Raw genomic sequence first — 15,466 nt, forward strand, 5'->3', positions numbered from 1 at the left:
TAGTAAACATGTGAAGATGGTTGGCAGCGCATGGGTAGTGGCCATATTTGGTATTTTATGGTGTAGCTGATCAAGAACCTGGCGGGCAGCTCTTGCGTTTCTTTGAAAAAGGTGTGGGCGCCGCACATACTGTGAAGCATGAGTGATAGCGGAGGCCCTCCTAGCATCGTGGGCGTGAGCATTAAGGCCACCAGTTGGGACGCTACCGTGGCCATCCTCCAGGCCTTTCGAGATGCCATCGTGGCCAGCAATGTTGACTTCCAGGTCCTGGCCGCCCGTCGCTACTTTGACTGCAGCTCCGCCAAGTGCAACGGAGACCTCGGCTGCTTTTTTCGTGGCCATCGCAGCTCATGGTGATCCTGGTTGTGTTGAGATGGTGGGCTGCAAAGGTATTGCTCTCCTACAAAGAGAGTGATGGCGATGGCAATAGGGCTGCTCTGCGGGCTGGTATCTGAGAGAGCAGATATGTTTTCTTGTTGAGTTGCCGCCTCTGAGCACAGAGTGTGTGTATCGCTTCATTGGGTTGTTGTCTGTGCTGCAGTTGTGTTGTTTTTTGCTAGCATTGCAGTTGTTGCTGGTAGCGCTGCAGTTGTGTTGTTTTGTTGGGCTACTGCTCTCAGCCTATATGTTGCCAAGTTGAATGAGGGATGGTTGTGTGAGTATATATCTCGTGTGTGTTGAATGAAGCTGTATGGAAGTGTTGACTGGGAATTCAAAGATGAATGATACTGGTGATGTATCTGGCTATGGTTGTGTGTTGGTATCTTGTGTGTGTTTATTTGAAGAAGAAGGCATGATTGACGTTGATGGCACGGAAGCGGTAGAGCTGTCTACGCCCTTATAGCATGCCACTTCCACACACGCATGCAAACACACCAGAACACCAGACCAAAGAGCATGAACAGGACTTATATTTCAGAAAAGACCTTGACCTTTACAGAATCGGATATCCCAGATATCCCAGACACCAGCTACACCAAGCACCCGCTCGCAAACAGCCCTCTCCAGCTCCTGGTCGCTCCCAATCCATTCCCTTCTTGCTCCTCTGCAAGCCGACCTTCTCGTTCTCTGCTTTGCACCTCAGCTGAAGGTCTCTCTCTCCTGCCAGCACTTTGTCTCGCACAAGCCTGCAGCTGCTTCCAGTGCAGCTATCACCAGCCTGTCTCAAACCACAAGATATCAACTTGCAAGAGCACCTCTCCCGTGCTTCCTTCTTAGATCTCTCACCAACAGTTGTGCACCAACAACTGCGCTTCGGCCTTGTCCACAGGGCGGCCACCTCCTTTATATCTGGTCACACTTCTGTTCTCCCATCAGCCCACGCATCAGCTTCCAACTCGTTAGTCTCTGGTTCCTTATACACACGATGGCTGCCTTCCCTATCCAGAGTAGCCTCCACACATCAACTTTGCGCCAGCTTGCTTCTCTTGGCTTTGTCTTGCACCTGCGCCTCAGAGCCAAACCAACAAGGCGGCTACTCCAATGAAAGATTCTTTTCTCCTGCAGCCCACAGTCGGCCTTCTTTTTCTCCTTCACTGCACTCTGCAGTTTCCCGCCTCCTCTCCTCTGACGCATGCACTCTCAATCCCTCTACTCCTCTGCAGTGGATATTTATTTCCTTCGCTGCTCTCCTCCTTCGTTACCAGCCGAGGTGCTTCACAGCAACACCTCCTCTCCTTTTTCGCCTATCAGAGGCGGCTCTTCTCTCTTACCACAACCAGAGGCGACCCCCCAGTTTTCGCTAGTCTCTCTTCTCTTACATCCAGCTGCGCCAGCCTTACTCACATAGGCGGCCTTTACACCAGTTCACGGTAGGCTTCTTCACCAGTCCGGCTGCACACGCTGCATCTCACCAGCTTTAACTTGCATCTTCGCCAGCTCCCACGCACGTAAAAAAAACCCAAGGCTCTTTGCTTATGCGTGCCTTCCACACCTCATCAGTCACACGTCGGCTCTTCTCTTCACACTGGATGCCCCTTCAAACCCATGCTACGCCTTCCTTTGAAACGCCTACTGTAGCGCCCAAGAGCCCTCCCCGCTCTACACCTGTCAGGCGCACACAGAGGTGGCCTCCCCACTTACTATCTTCCGCTCTGCTGCACCCAGCAGCCTTCGCAAAAGCGACCTTCTCTGCTCCGTCGGCCCCCAGCCAAAATCCCCCCGTCTGCTTCCAGCAGTATCACCTGCGGCTACTCCAGCCACCGCACAAAGCACACGGGCCTCTCACCCGCCAGCTCCCAGCTGTATCCACCGCGGCTGCTCCCAGCTGCCACCCAAACGCACACAAGGGGCTCCTCTGTCCTCGGCTCCAACGAGACCCCCATCCACTACTTCATCACCCCCCGGCGGCCTCACTGTCTTCGCCAACTCTCCAGAAGAACTTCGCTGGCGGCTGTCTCAAGCTTCCACGTGGTTATCCTTTTTGGGCCACGTTCATTTTTATTTATTCATTTTGAAAAATGGCCATGATGTTATTCTTTTCACACCATGTCCAAGACAAGCCCTCCATTACCCTTTTTTCATGCTCCACATACCTTAAATGCGACCTTGAGTGCCCACTCATTTGGACACGCATACAACTCAAGTGGCCGAACATTTGAGACCATCTCCAGCTACGTTCCGGACGAGCTTGCTTCCAGAATTTCAACGTTGTCTCTGCACATTCACTTCCATCAAAACCCATAGCCTGCTTGCCGCATCCACGACGCCCACGCTGAGTCAATGGGTGCTCCCATGACTTTACCACAACACGAACATCACTCATGTACACATGTACAAGTTGAGTCTGAGGTTCCCAAAAAACTACACACATATTTAGCAACCCCCTTTTTTCTGCTGAGACATTTATGTCCAGCAGCTGCACAAACAGAAACCACTTATCCCCCCGGATCAAACAGAAACCTCGGTGCATCTACCTTCCAATCCTTCATGCATTCCCCCCCATCAAACAACCGTTGATACACTCTGCCATGACCTGCTTTTAGCAACCCCCTTAGCTCTTCATATATGGCATCAGCACCGTCGACTGTTGCACTTCCTCCTCCAGACCAGCTCACATATCCTTGTGAGGGAAACAACCATTCCTCACCTTTACTCCCCTCTGACATATCTGAGTCCCACTCATAATCAAACACCGAAATAACACTCATCTGCTGATCAACTTGCACCTTATGATCACCCAATTTACCACCCACATCATTGGCTTCCAACCCTTCCTCTGGACTAACTGCCAGACAACCAAACCGCTCATCCATATGCTGAGCATCCACATGCGGTGTGTCCACCGTACACTCACTTCCCTTCAGCCCATCAACATCACACACAGCAACCTCGTGCACTGCAGACTCATCGTTGTCGCTTTCCTGCAGTTTCTCCAGCTTCAAGACCATTGGCGATCCTTCAAGATTCTCCACATCTTGCATAGGCATCCCTACCAAGTCCAAGCTCCCCAAACTCCCAGGCAAAGCATCCTGGTCCCCCTGACCAACAACAATAGTCTCACATGCATCCTCACCACTCACAACCACCACATCCTCTTGGGCATGACAAGGAACACACACCTTATAATCAGCATCCACACCTGCGAAATCTATCGCACCATCAACCAAAGGAGCATCCAGCTCACCATCAGTCACACCATCACTCCCTTCATGCTCAACTGGCATGCAAACACTTGTTTCCTTCTCCAAGGAAGCCAACTTCAACAGATCATCTAGTGCACTATCAAGTACACTGTCCAGCTCACCATCCACGCTCTCACAGGTTGCAATATCCAACTCATCACCCAGATCATCCATACATGCTCCATCCATAGCATCTTCATTAGTGACACTTTGATCATCACACTCCACCTTGACTGGCTGAAGTACTGGCACCTGCAAGTCATTGCTCTTTTCTGAATCGAAGAGATCATCCAAGTCATATCCATACTCAAACTCATCAGGTTCCACAGCACTAGCATCACTTTCACAATCCACAGCATCATCAAGACTCCCATCCTTCTCCTCCTCACCCTCTGAAAGCTCTTCAGGACTGATTCCAGAAATCTCATCTTTCTCCATTCCCAACAGGCTAACCTGTCCCATATCCTGCTCTACAAATGTGACCTCATGGGCTTCATAAACATTGGGCTGAATTGCCTCCTTCACCTGCATATTAGGGCCCATCACCCTATCACTCATTCCCCAAGACAATTGATATATTCCACCATTAGCTTTGGCTGGTCTCTCACATTGTGGACTGATATGACCCCACTCACCACAATTCCGGCATTGCACATCACTCAGATACCCTCTCCCTCTTCCAATATCTGCTGAATTTCCTCCAGAACCAGATGATGCATCAGGCTTCCTTCCCATATCACCTATGCTTCGTCCTCTTCCTGTGGACTCTATCCAATTGAAGCTTAAAGACTTCATGAGCTCCACTGCATCATGAACTTCCCTCTTCAATGAGTCCTCCTGTCTAGGAACAATAGCAGCTTTCCTTCCAGGATGTATACTCTCAATCTGTGGCACCTTCACAAACCTCTTTGGCTCTTCCTGCATTCCCATCTGCCTTAGACGCTTCACCTTCCACTCCTTCTCACGAGCAACTATGACAGCCTCCTCAAAGCTATCCAGGTTCTTCAGCTCCACCTTCAGACGGATTGTTGGCTCCAGACCTGCCACAAACCGCTCCCTCTTTATCATCTGCGGGGGTACTTCAGGAATCAGAGCCTCACACCATAGACTCCACAGTCTACCAAACTCTATCAGATACTGATCCACATCCTGACCATCCTTCTGCTGAATGTTACACAACTCCTTCCACACCTCATTCGGACTCTTCACATGGACAAACTTTGCCAAAAAGGCAGCTCTGACTACACGATACTCAGGATCCTGTTGATGAACATTCCTATGTGCAGTCACAAACATCTGTAGCCATGCTTTTGCATCACCCTGCAAGCAATAAGTCAAAATCCGAGAAAGGATCTCCGGGCTTGCCCTGTCTTTCATCAAAGCTGTAAATTCCATTTTCTCCAGAAACCTGGTTGCATTCTCCTGTGGCAATCCCAAATACTCCGGAAAATCTTGAGCCATTTCCAAAACTTTCTTCACACAGCCCTTTTTCTCTTTCACAAACCAGAGGAAATCTGCTCCTCTGTGGAGGCACCAAAAAGTGATGGCACGGAAGCGGTAGAGCTGTCTACGCCCTTATAGCATGCCACACTTCCACACACGCATGCAAACACACCAAAACACCAGACCAAAGAGCATGAACAGGACTTATATTTCAGAAAAGACCTTGACCTTTACAGAATCAGATATCCCAGATATCCCAGACACCAGCTACACCAAGCACCCGCTCGCAAACAGCCCTCTCCAGCTCCTGGTCGCTCCCAATCCGTTCCCTTCTTGCTCCTTTGCAAGCCGACCTTCTTGTTCTCTGCTTTGCACCTCAGCTGAAGGTCTCTCTCTCCTGCCAGCACTTTGTCTCGCACAAGCCTGCAGCTGCTTCCAGTGCAGCTATCACCAGCCTGTCTCAAACCACAAGATATCAACTTGCAAGAGCACCTCTCCCATGCTTCCTTCTTAGATCTCTCACCAACATTTGTGCACCAACAACTGCGCTTCGGCCTTGTCCACAGGGCGGCCACCTCCTTTATATCTGGTCACACTTCTGTTCTCCCATCAGCCCACGCATCAGCTTCCAACTCGTTAGTCTCTGGTTCCTTATACACACGATGGCTGCCTTCCCTATCCAGAGTAGCCTCCACACATCAACTTTGCGCCATCTTGCTTCTCTTGGCTTTGTCTTGCACCTGCGCCTCAGAGCCAAACCAACAAGGCGGCTACTCTAATGAAAGATTCTTTTCTCCTGCAGCCCACAGTCGGCCTTCTTTTTCTCCTTCACTGCACTCTGCAGTTTCCCGCCTCCTCTCCTCTGACGCATGCACTCTCAATCCCTCTACTCCTCTGCAGTGGATATTTATTTCCTTCGCTGCTCTCCTCCTTCGTTACCAGCCGAGGTGCTTCACAGCAACACCTCCTCTCCTTTCTCGCCTATCAGAGGCAGCTCTTCTCTCTTACGACAACCAGAGGCGACCCCCCAGTTTTCGCTAGTCTCTCTTCTCTTACATCCAGCTGCGCCAGCCTTACTCACATAGGCGGCCTTTACATCAGTTCACGATAGGCTTCTTCACCAGTCCGGCTGCACACGCTGCATCTCACCAGCTTTAACTCACCAGCTTTAACTTGCATCTTCGCCAGCTCCCACGCACGTAAAAAAAACCCAAGGCTCTTTGCTTATGCGTGCCTTCCACACCTCATCAGTCACACGTCGGCTCTTCTCTTCACACTGGATGCCCCTTCAAACCCATGCTACGCCTTCCTTTGAAACGCCTACTGTAGCGCCCAAGAGCCCTCCCCGCTCTACACCAGTCAGGCGCACACAGAGGTGGCCTCCCCACTTACTATCTTCCGCTCTGCTGCACCCAGCAGCCTTCGCAAAAGCGACCTTCTCTGCTCCGTCGGCCCCCAGCCGAAATCCCCCCGTCTGCTTCCACAGCAGTATCACCTGCGGCTACTCCAGCCACCACCGCACAAAGCACACGGGCCTCTCACCCGTCAGCTCCCAGCTGTATCCACCGCGGCTGCTCCCAGCTGCCACCCAAACGCACACAAGGGGCTCCTCTGTCCTCCGCTCCAACAAGACCCCCATCCACTACTTCATCACCCCCCCGGCGGCCTCACTGTCTTCGCCAACTCTCCAGAAGAACTTCGCTGGCGGCTGTCTCAAGCTTCCACGTGGTTATCCTTTTTGGGCCACGTTCATTTTTATTTATTCATTTTGAAAAATGGCCATGATGTTATTCTTTTCACACCATGTCCAAGACAAGCCCTCCATTACCCTTTTTTCATGCTCCACATACCTTAAATGCGACCTTGAGTGCCCACTCATTTGGACACGCATACAACTCAAGTGGCCGAACAGTTGAGACCATCTCCAGCTACGTTCCGGACGAGCTTGCTTCCAGAATTTCAACGTTGTCTCTGCACATTCACTTCCATCAAAACCCGTAGCCTGCTTGCCGCATCCACGATGCCCACGCTGAGTCAATGGGTGCTCCCATGACTTTACCACAACACGAACATCACTCATGTACACATGTACAAGTTGAGTCTGAGGTTCCCAAAAAACTACACACAACGTGTTTGGTGGTGTAGTCCATGGATTTACACTCTCACAGTGCACTTTGTGCTAGCCTTCGATTACCTCATCATGCACACAGTGAGAGCATATGTGTTTGCTGGGTGTTTACTTTGTGCTAGTGATTCCAAGGTTGGGGGAGTGGGAAGCTATAGAGGCCTGTGTCCTTGTTTTTTTTCCACTCCACAACGTCATCGACATCATGGTCTACTTGGCCTATTGTATTGGTGAATTACAACCTCCCTCCATGGGTGGCAATCAAGAAAGGTCATATCATGCTTGCTCTCCTTGCACCAGGAAAGTATAAGGTGGCAAACATGGATGTATACCTCAAGACTTTGATTGAAGAGCTTGAGACACTATGGAGAGGTATCAAAGTACATGACGTTTCAAGACCATTAAATAGGCGTGAGGTGGAGGTGAAATGATTTTTGCGTTGGACGATGCATGACTATCTCGGGTTTTCAAAGTGCTTAGGTACCTACTTGAACCTTATATGCATAAGAGTTTAGACTTTAAACTTTAAGTTTATATCTCTATCCCAATCATCTCAATTAAAATAGGTTTAGCAACCTTCGAACATCATGCATGTCCGATTTATAGACCATCATTTGTTTCGGAGAGACTCTCTACACTTAAGAAGGTTGTGTATGAAAAATATCATCGATTTTTCCCTCCTTCACATCCCAAGTATGTGCACCACTTGTGATGAGAGGTAGAGATTGGTTTGAGGCATGGAGAAGCACTCCCAATCCACCACCAAATGGGATGTCTAGACTCTCAATCTTCTTTCGACTTCCATATTTGTGTGACATGAAGATCAATCATTTCTTAGATCCCATGCATATCTTCAAGAATGTGGCAACAAATATTTGGGACAATTTAATTGGTAAAAGAGATACAAAGCATGTAGTAAGGGATGACTTACAAAACATTGGATGCCTTGAAAGTGTATGGCCAATTGAAAATGAGAGTAGAAAAATAGTCCTACCAAAGGCACCATTGGTATTAACCAAGACGGAGCACAATAAGGTGAAATGTGTGATCGCCTCTTTTTCGTACACCGAGAGTAATGCATTCATTGAAGGGTGCCTTCACAAAGACCAAAAAGAAAGGAGAGGAAAAATTATATGGCCTCAAGACACATGATTAGCACAAGATATTACAGGTATATAAATATTCGCTTTTTCATTTTCTCTTTGTGGTAACATAATTTGTAAGCTCATATACTAACTTCCATTTTTTTCTATGCATAGTTTATTCTTCCAATTACTATAGTTGGTTGTGGAGACAAGAAGGTGAGAGAGGCTATTTATAAAATGGGAACTTGGTGAGGTATGAATCTTCTCTTCAATTCACTAAGTTATATTACTTATTTGAAATTTTCATATACTCACAAGTTATGTATTGGTAAATAGTACACATAATTTCTATGTATGTAGGTACATATAATTAAAGGAGATAGATCCTACATCCGTTGAGATGGCTTGTCTCAATGCTATTGAGGAAGTGTGTATAATTGAGGATAACTTTTCTAGAACAATTCTCACTAGCCAATTGCATCTTGTGGTGCATTTGGTTGATGAAGTGGCGTTCATGTTCGATGGATGTTTTTCCTGAAAGGTTCATGAAAACCTTGAAGGACTTTGTGAGACAAAGAGCAAGGCCAAAAGCAAGCATGGCAGAGGGATGGTTGAATGCAAGAGTCTCTTGTGTATATCTCAAAACATCTATCTCGCATAGATCCTTCCATGCCATGATTATGGAGCAATGAGGAGGAAGACCAACTAATCACTAATGTGCCTCAGGAAAAAGGAAGGCAACAAAGACTAGATGAAGCATTATGCCACAAGGTAAATACATTCTGCATTCGAAACAGTCCCATCATGGAGAAGTGGATTGGGAGATACAAGGATGCAATCAATAGACAGAAGGATGAGAGAAGAGATTTCAGAACAGCAAATAGACACTTCCCATTCCCGCCTAGCTTGGAACCTCTACCAAATGTGATCAATATAGAATGGCTTTGTATGGCAATATCGATGGCATCGCATACAGAGAATGTGGGGGAGAGGGAGATCTTCAAACCCTAGCAAGAAAACACACACACACAAGAGAGAGAAACACACACACACAAGAGAGAGAAACACACAAGAGAGAGAAAGACACAAGAGAGAGATGGATAGAGGATTTTCTTCTATCTTCTTCTCTACTCAACCAACATAACATAAAGATAAGAGTACACACTATATATGTTAGTACTCAACTACAACATACAAGGGTCGATCCATAATGTGAACCTGAGTAAATGAGCTAGTGCTATAACTATGCCAGTCTCTAGTAATCCAAAATGGCTATCACACACAGCCTGTCATCCCATTGGCCACATATCACCCATAATCTCTCCAACCATGCGAGTGGTGTAGATGCAAAAGCTATCACCCAGGTAGGTCATCAATGTCCGCACGTAGCACTAGTTGAGCTCGATATCTCAACACTCCCCCTCGAGCTCAACTCCACATACTGCACTCCAAGTAAGCTCCTCAACCTGTGGAGCTTCTTTGTGCCCAATGCCTTTGTGAAGATGTCAGCCACCTAATCCTTTGTGTGCAGATATATACCAGATCTACATCTCCTACTAGAACCTTATCCCTGTGACAAAGTGATAATGCACCTCAATGTGCTTCGTTCCTAGCATGGTATACTGGGTTACTGGCCAACTGTATGCTACTCATGTTGTCACAATATATGACAACTGCCCTATCCATAGGCTCGCCCATGTCACCAAGTAGCTTCTGAAACCAAGCTACCTAACAAGCTCTATAGCAGCACCCCTGTACTCTGCCTTTGTACTCGACAAGGCAACTGTTGGCTGCTTCTTACTGCTCCAACTCACATGAGCACTCCCAAATGAGAAAATAAAACCACTAGTAGATCTCCTATCTGCAATACTACTAGCATCTGTGTACCCATGCAATTGTATCTCTGTACCAGCGAGTCTGTAATCAACTGTGGACTTTATGTACCAGATGATCCATCTAGATGCATCCAAGGGTGGCTTCCTAGGGGCCTACATAAATTGACTCACAAATCCAACAGCATAGCTCAAGTTTGGCCTTGTAATGGTCATGTAGATAAAAAAACCCACTATATGCCTGTATGTAGTGGGGTCCTCCAAAAGCTCACCTGTATCTGCAGAAAGCTTTGTGTTCTGCTCGAATGGCACTTAAATAGGCTTACAGCGTGTCATACCATACTTGGACAACATGTCCAAGCCATACTACCTCTGTAATAGGAAAATTCCATGAGGTGATCTCACCACCTCTATGACCAAGAAATATCGCACTCACCCAAATCCTTCATCTCAAACTTCTGCTTCAAAAGCATTCTGACATCATGTATGTCTTCATCACTATCACCAGTGTAATCAAGTCATCCACATAGATGACTAATAGCATGATCCCTCTATCTGTCTTTTTCACATATAGTGAAAAATCTACATTGGATATCTGAAATCCAATGGTAACAAGATACTCCCTGATCTTGTTTGACCATGCTTTGGGTGCCTGCTTCAAGCCATACAAGGCTTTGCGTAACCTACACACAAAATCTGGATGTGCATCACTCTCATAACCTGGTGGCGACATCATGTACACTTCTTCTTGTAAATCACCATGCAAGAAAGCATTCTTTACATCCATTTGATGTAAAGACCAACCCTTTGGGGGGATTTTCTTTATTTCTTCCATTTATCTCCTCCACACATTTGGATGAATCTTATTTGACCATAGGAACCTTAATTTAAAATTTTGAAAAAAATCTTTACCCTCAAGATAAGGCCTCTTGAACAGATTATACTTGATTTCTAATGCACCTTCTGAAAATCTTTTTAAAATTATATTTCAAGGGAACTTATTTTAATAAGAAGAGATATTTTTCCATCCAAAAATATTTAAAAACTGAATTACCACTCTTTAGAAGATTTTCTCTCTCTAGGCCAAAACTGGTAGAAACAAGATCTTTTATATTTCTGAAGAGGGATTTGACTTTAGGAGAAGATACTGGACATCCTAAGAGGCTGGGGAGGAATCTTACATCCTCTTTACGAGCCATCATTGGTTTTTCATGTTCTTCCTATAGTTCTTCCACATTATCCTAAGTGCCATCTTCCTCTTTACGAGCGCTCTCCTCATTGACCATCACCTCAGGATGAGCTACCATGACCTCCGGATCATACCTTTGCACAATCCTTTCTATGTATACTTCAAACAGGGAAAGGAGATCTCAATTCTCCTTCAAGATCTGCTCTTCTTCATCATCTTCTACCCCTTCTAGGTAGTTCAGACCTTCTGTATGCATTGGTCAGTTTCTTAGGCTTAGCTTGTCTTTTCTTGTCTATAAGATTCCTCCTCAGCCCGTGAATAATGAATAAGATCTTACCTCAATCCCTTGTAATCATTCCCTATTTCTGAATGCAAGAAAATATTATTTTTTCTTATTTTTGCCTAGAGAGAGATAATTCAATATTGAGATATTTTTTGATATAAAAATTCTCCTAATGTCTAAAATATAATTTCCTTAAAAAGAAATTCAAAATAAATTCTCTAATGTGCATTAGGAATCAATTAAAAATATGTATTAAAGACCTTAGCCTAAGGGTCCAGATTTTTTTTAAAAAATGGATTATGGTCCAATTAAGGTTCCTATGGGCCAATAGGATTAATCCAAGTGTTGGGATGAGATAAATACAAAGAATAAAGAAAAATACCCAAAAATGAGTAAATTCTCACATAAGATGAAGAGTTGACTTAGTGCAAGGTTTATTAGTTAAAAATTAAGAGATATTAGTAAAAAACTGAGATATTTAGAGGAAATGATGCATTTTTGACACCTCAGTAAAGGAGAGAATGCCACATCAATGAGGTGCATTTTTCTTTATGATTACTTGAGTTTTTTAATCCAAAACAAATGGGATATTTTTCTCTATTCTCTCTCTTGAACCAAACTGGATCTAAAAGGGAGCCAAACTAGTCCAAATCTTGTCCAAATTGAGTCAAACTGAAGCTGGAAAGCTCTAGAACCCAATTGGACTTGGTATGCGGCCTCCCTCACCTATAAATAGACGCTCATTCCTTTGTATTCTCATCCTTGAGCTATACCATGCAAGTATTATATTAAAATAATCATATTTTCTATTATCCCTTAATTTTCCTCTTCTTTTGGGGAGCTTGGAGCTTCTCTCTCTCTGTAACAACTCTTGGAGTTCTCGTCTCCTTTTTCTAACCAATTTATTGGTTGGGGGCTTCACTACTATAAAGAAAGAATCAAGCCAATCATAGAGGTAAGATGGATTTCATGGTTTTTTTTCAATTTCCTCAATGACTTTCTTCTTCTCAACCCCTCTCAAGCTTGAGAAGCGTTCTAAATGATTGTTTTAATTCAAATCAAGATTTCCCTAAGAGTCTTAATGTTTAATCAAGAGAAAGTTAATCTTTATGCTTATTTGTAATGCTTTCTTTAAGTAAATCTCTCTCTCAAAAAGAATAGTCATCTCTATGGCTAATTCTTTAACAGAAGAATGTTTCTCAAAGATAATCTCTTATTTCAAAACTAAACTCTAGGTTTGATGAGCTAGAGATTAAGAAAATGATATTTTCATGATTTTGTGCTATTAAAAAAATTATTAATTCATTTAGATTCTCTATGAGTAGTTAAAAAACTACTTTAACTCATTCTAAATGAGAAATGGATTATCCTAACAAATTGGAAAAAGAGGAATATTGAAATTAGCTTAATCTAGTGGGATAATCATAATTATGTTTATAATTATGGTTAAAATTATGATTTAAATTCATAGTCTAAAATTAAGCTTAAAAGTAGAACTTCTATCATATTTTCATTACAAGCTTTTATTCTTTTAGGAAATTTGAAAATTATCAGTAATAGCAGAGCTATGGCAAATTTTTTAGAAAAAAATACATATCTTATTTTTATGCATAATACTAAAAGGGGAAATCCTACCATATTCTAGGTTTCAAAATTTTAAGTAAAAAGAATGATTTTGACCATATTCATGAAAAAATACTTTTTGTATTTATGCATAATTATTTAATTAAGAAAAAAGAAGAATTTTTGATAAATTTATTTTATGCATAAGAATTCTTAAATGATCAAGAGAAATTCACATGACATTCGAAATTCAATTATTTAAATGCAAAAAGAGGAATTATTGGCATATTCAAAATAATGGATATTTTTATTTAATTTAAAAAGAGAAAATTTTGATAAATTTATTTTATGCATAAGAATTTTTAAATGATAAAAGAGGAATTCCCATGACATTCGGACTTCAATCCTTTAAATGCAAAAAGAGAATTTTTGGGCATATTCAAAATAACAGATATTTTTATTTAATTTAAAAAGAGAAATTTTTGATAAATTTATTTTATGCATAAGAATTTTTAAATGATAAAAGAGGAATTCCCATGACATTCAGAATTCAATCATTTAAATGCAAAAAGAGGAATTTTTGGCATATTCAAAATAATGGATATTTGTATTTAATTTAAAAAGAGGAATCTTCATGGTATTTTAAGTAGAAAAAGGTTTAAATTAATTTTGATGACAAAAGAGGAATTTTTCACCTAGAAAATTAGGGTATATAAAAGTTGATAATTAACTTGGTGGAAAGAATATTCTTAAACATTTATGTGGATAAATCACCAAATTGTTATATACCCAAAATTGGATTAGTCGAAGAAGAGTATTGTTATAAAATCTTGATATTCTCGTATAGAACTATTTCTTAATCTATTGTGGTTAGGAAGGAATGAAATTCATAAGGTTAGAATTTTCCTTTACGGTTAGAAGTTCAATAGATTCTTATATAAAGAAAATCCTTAGGAATCAAAGTTAGAAGTAAACCGAATAATTTTGGTTAGACCACAACTATGATAATGGTGGCTAGTAAGTTACTTGCCCCTCTTGAATCTGAATCAAGTAAAAACCTCGAGAGTAATTCCAAATCTTAACACAAAGAATAGATTACCGTTGAATTAGAGTAGTTCTATGGACTAAGTGCAAGTCTCTTCCTTGATTTGACCATGTGACTTTCGGGTTCAGTCGGATCAATTTGGTTAGCTAAGACTTTGACTCGTTAGATCAATTCTCCTGTTAGATGATTTAACTAGCGGAATCACTCGTTAGATCAATTCTCCTGTTAGATGATTTAACTAGCGGAATCACTCGTGCCTTCCGAGCGAGGGAAGTTTTTCCGGGTTCGGTTTTGGAGGAACCGCCAGGCTAGTCTCTTGTCCGGACATCCGTGGGCGAGGCCCCGAGTGTGGATCCCTGCCCCACGCGAGAGGTTGATGCTGCTTCTACCACCAGCGCCCTCGAAGGGGGCGAGGGTCTCACAGCTGGTATCAGAGCTTTTTGAAAAGCTAAAAAGGAAAAAACTAATTCTTATTAGAAGACTTATAATAAAAACTCAAAAAGAGAATTTACATATTGTATTTTCATTCCTTAAGCTTTATTAATGAAGACTTTTAACCCATGAATTTGGTTTTATAGATGGAAGTTCCATGCTTATCCGATATTCCCAATCTCACCCAGTTACAGGATATGATTTCTTTCACCTTTGAGCATATCGTCTCTTCCTACGACTCGAACGAGCCGAGCCAGACTCACAAACCATTTGGAGGATTTATATTTCCCAGGCGGCCCATCGGAGAGATGGCATCACAAGTGGCACACAGGGCAATATGTCCACGCCTCTTACACCCAACACATGATGCTAAGGGAGAATATCTCGTTGGCCATGGTCCTATTGAGGTTAAAAGTGATTCATGGTGTTTTTCTTTATCACCCCACACCTCAAGATTTCAGACTTTCCTGCCATATTTATAGACTTCTTAGATGTTTTATCCTAAGTAGTAAGATAGTAGCTCCTTTGGCAATGAGGGAACATTTGTATCGGGAAAATTCTCTGTTATATAAGTGATTGTTTATTATATGAGGAATTGAACAAGCAAGATCTGTTCCTCGGACATATGTCATAGATCTCCAATAAGATCGTTTATCTTGTTTAAGCAATTATTTTTCAAACCTCTTAAGTCTTAGGATCTCATTGACGAAATCAAAATAAAAATTTAATAATGTATCATTTTTGGCAGAATCATGAGGGGAGTGAACCATGACTGACAACCAGATCCTCTCACAGAGGAGGAAGAGCTTGACCCCGATGCTCGCAAGGCCCTTCACAGAACTCAGC

The sequence above is a fragment of the Cibotium barometz genome, chromosome 12 (genome assembly GCF_041138505.1).
Source record: "Cibotium barometz isolate CiBa-2024 chromosome 12, ASM4113850v1, whole genome shotgun sequence".
NCBI lineage: Eukaryota > Viridiplantae > Streptophyta > Polypodiopsida > Cyatheales > Cibotiaceae > Cibotium > Cibotium barometz.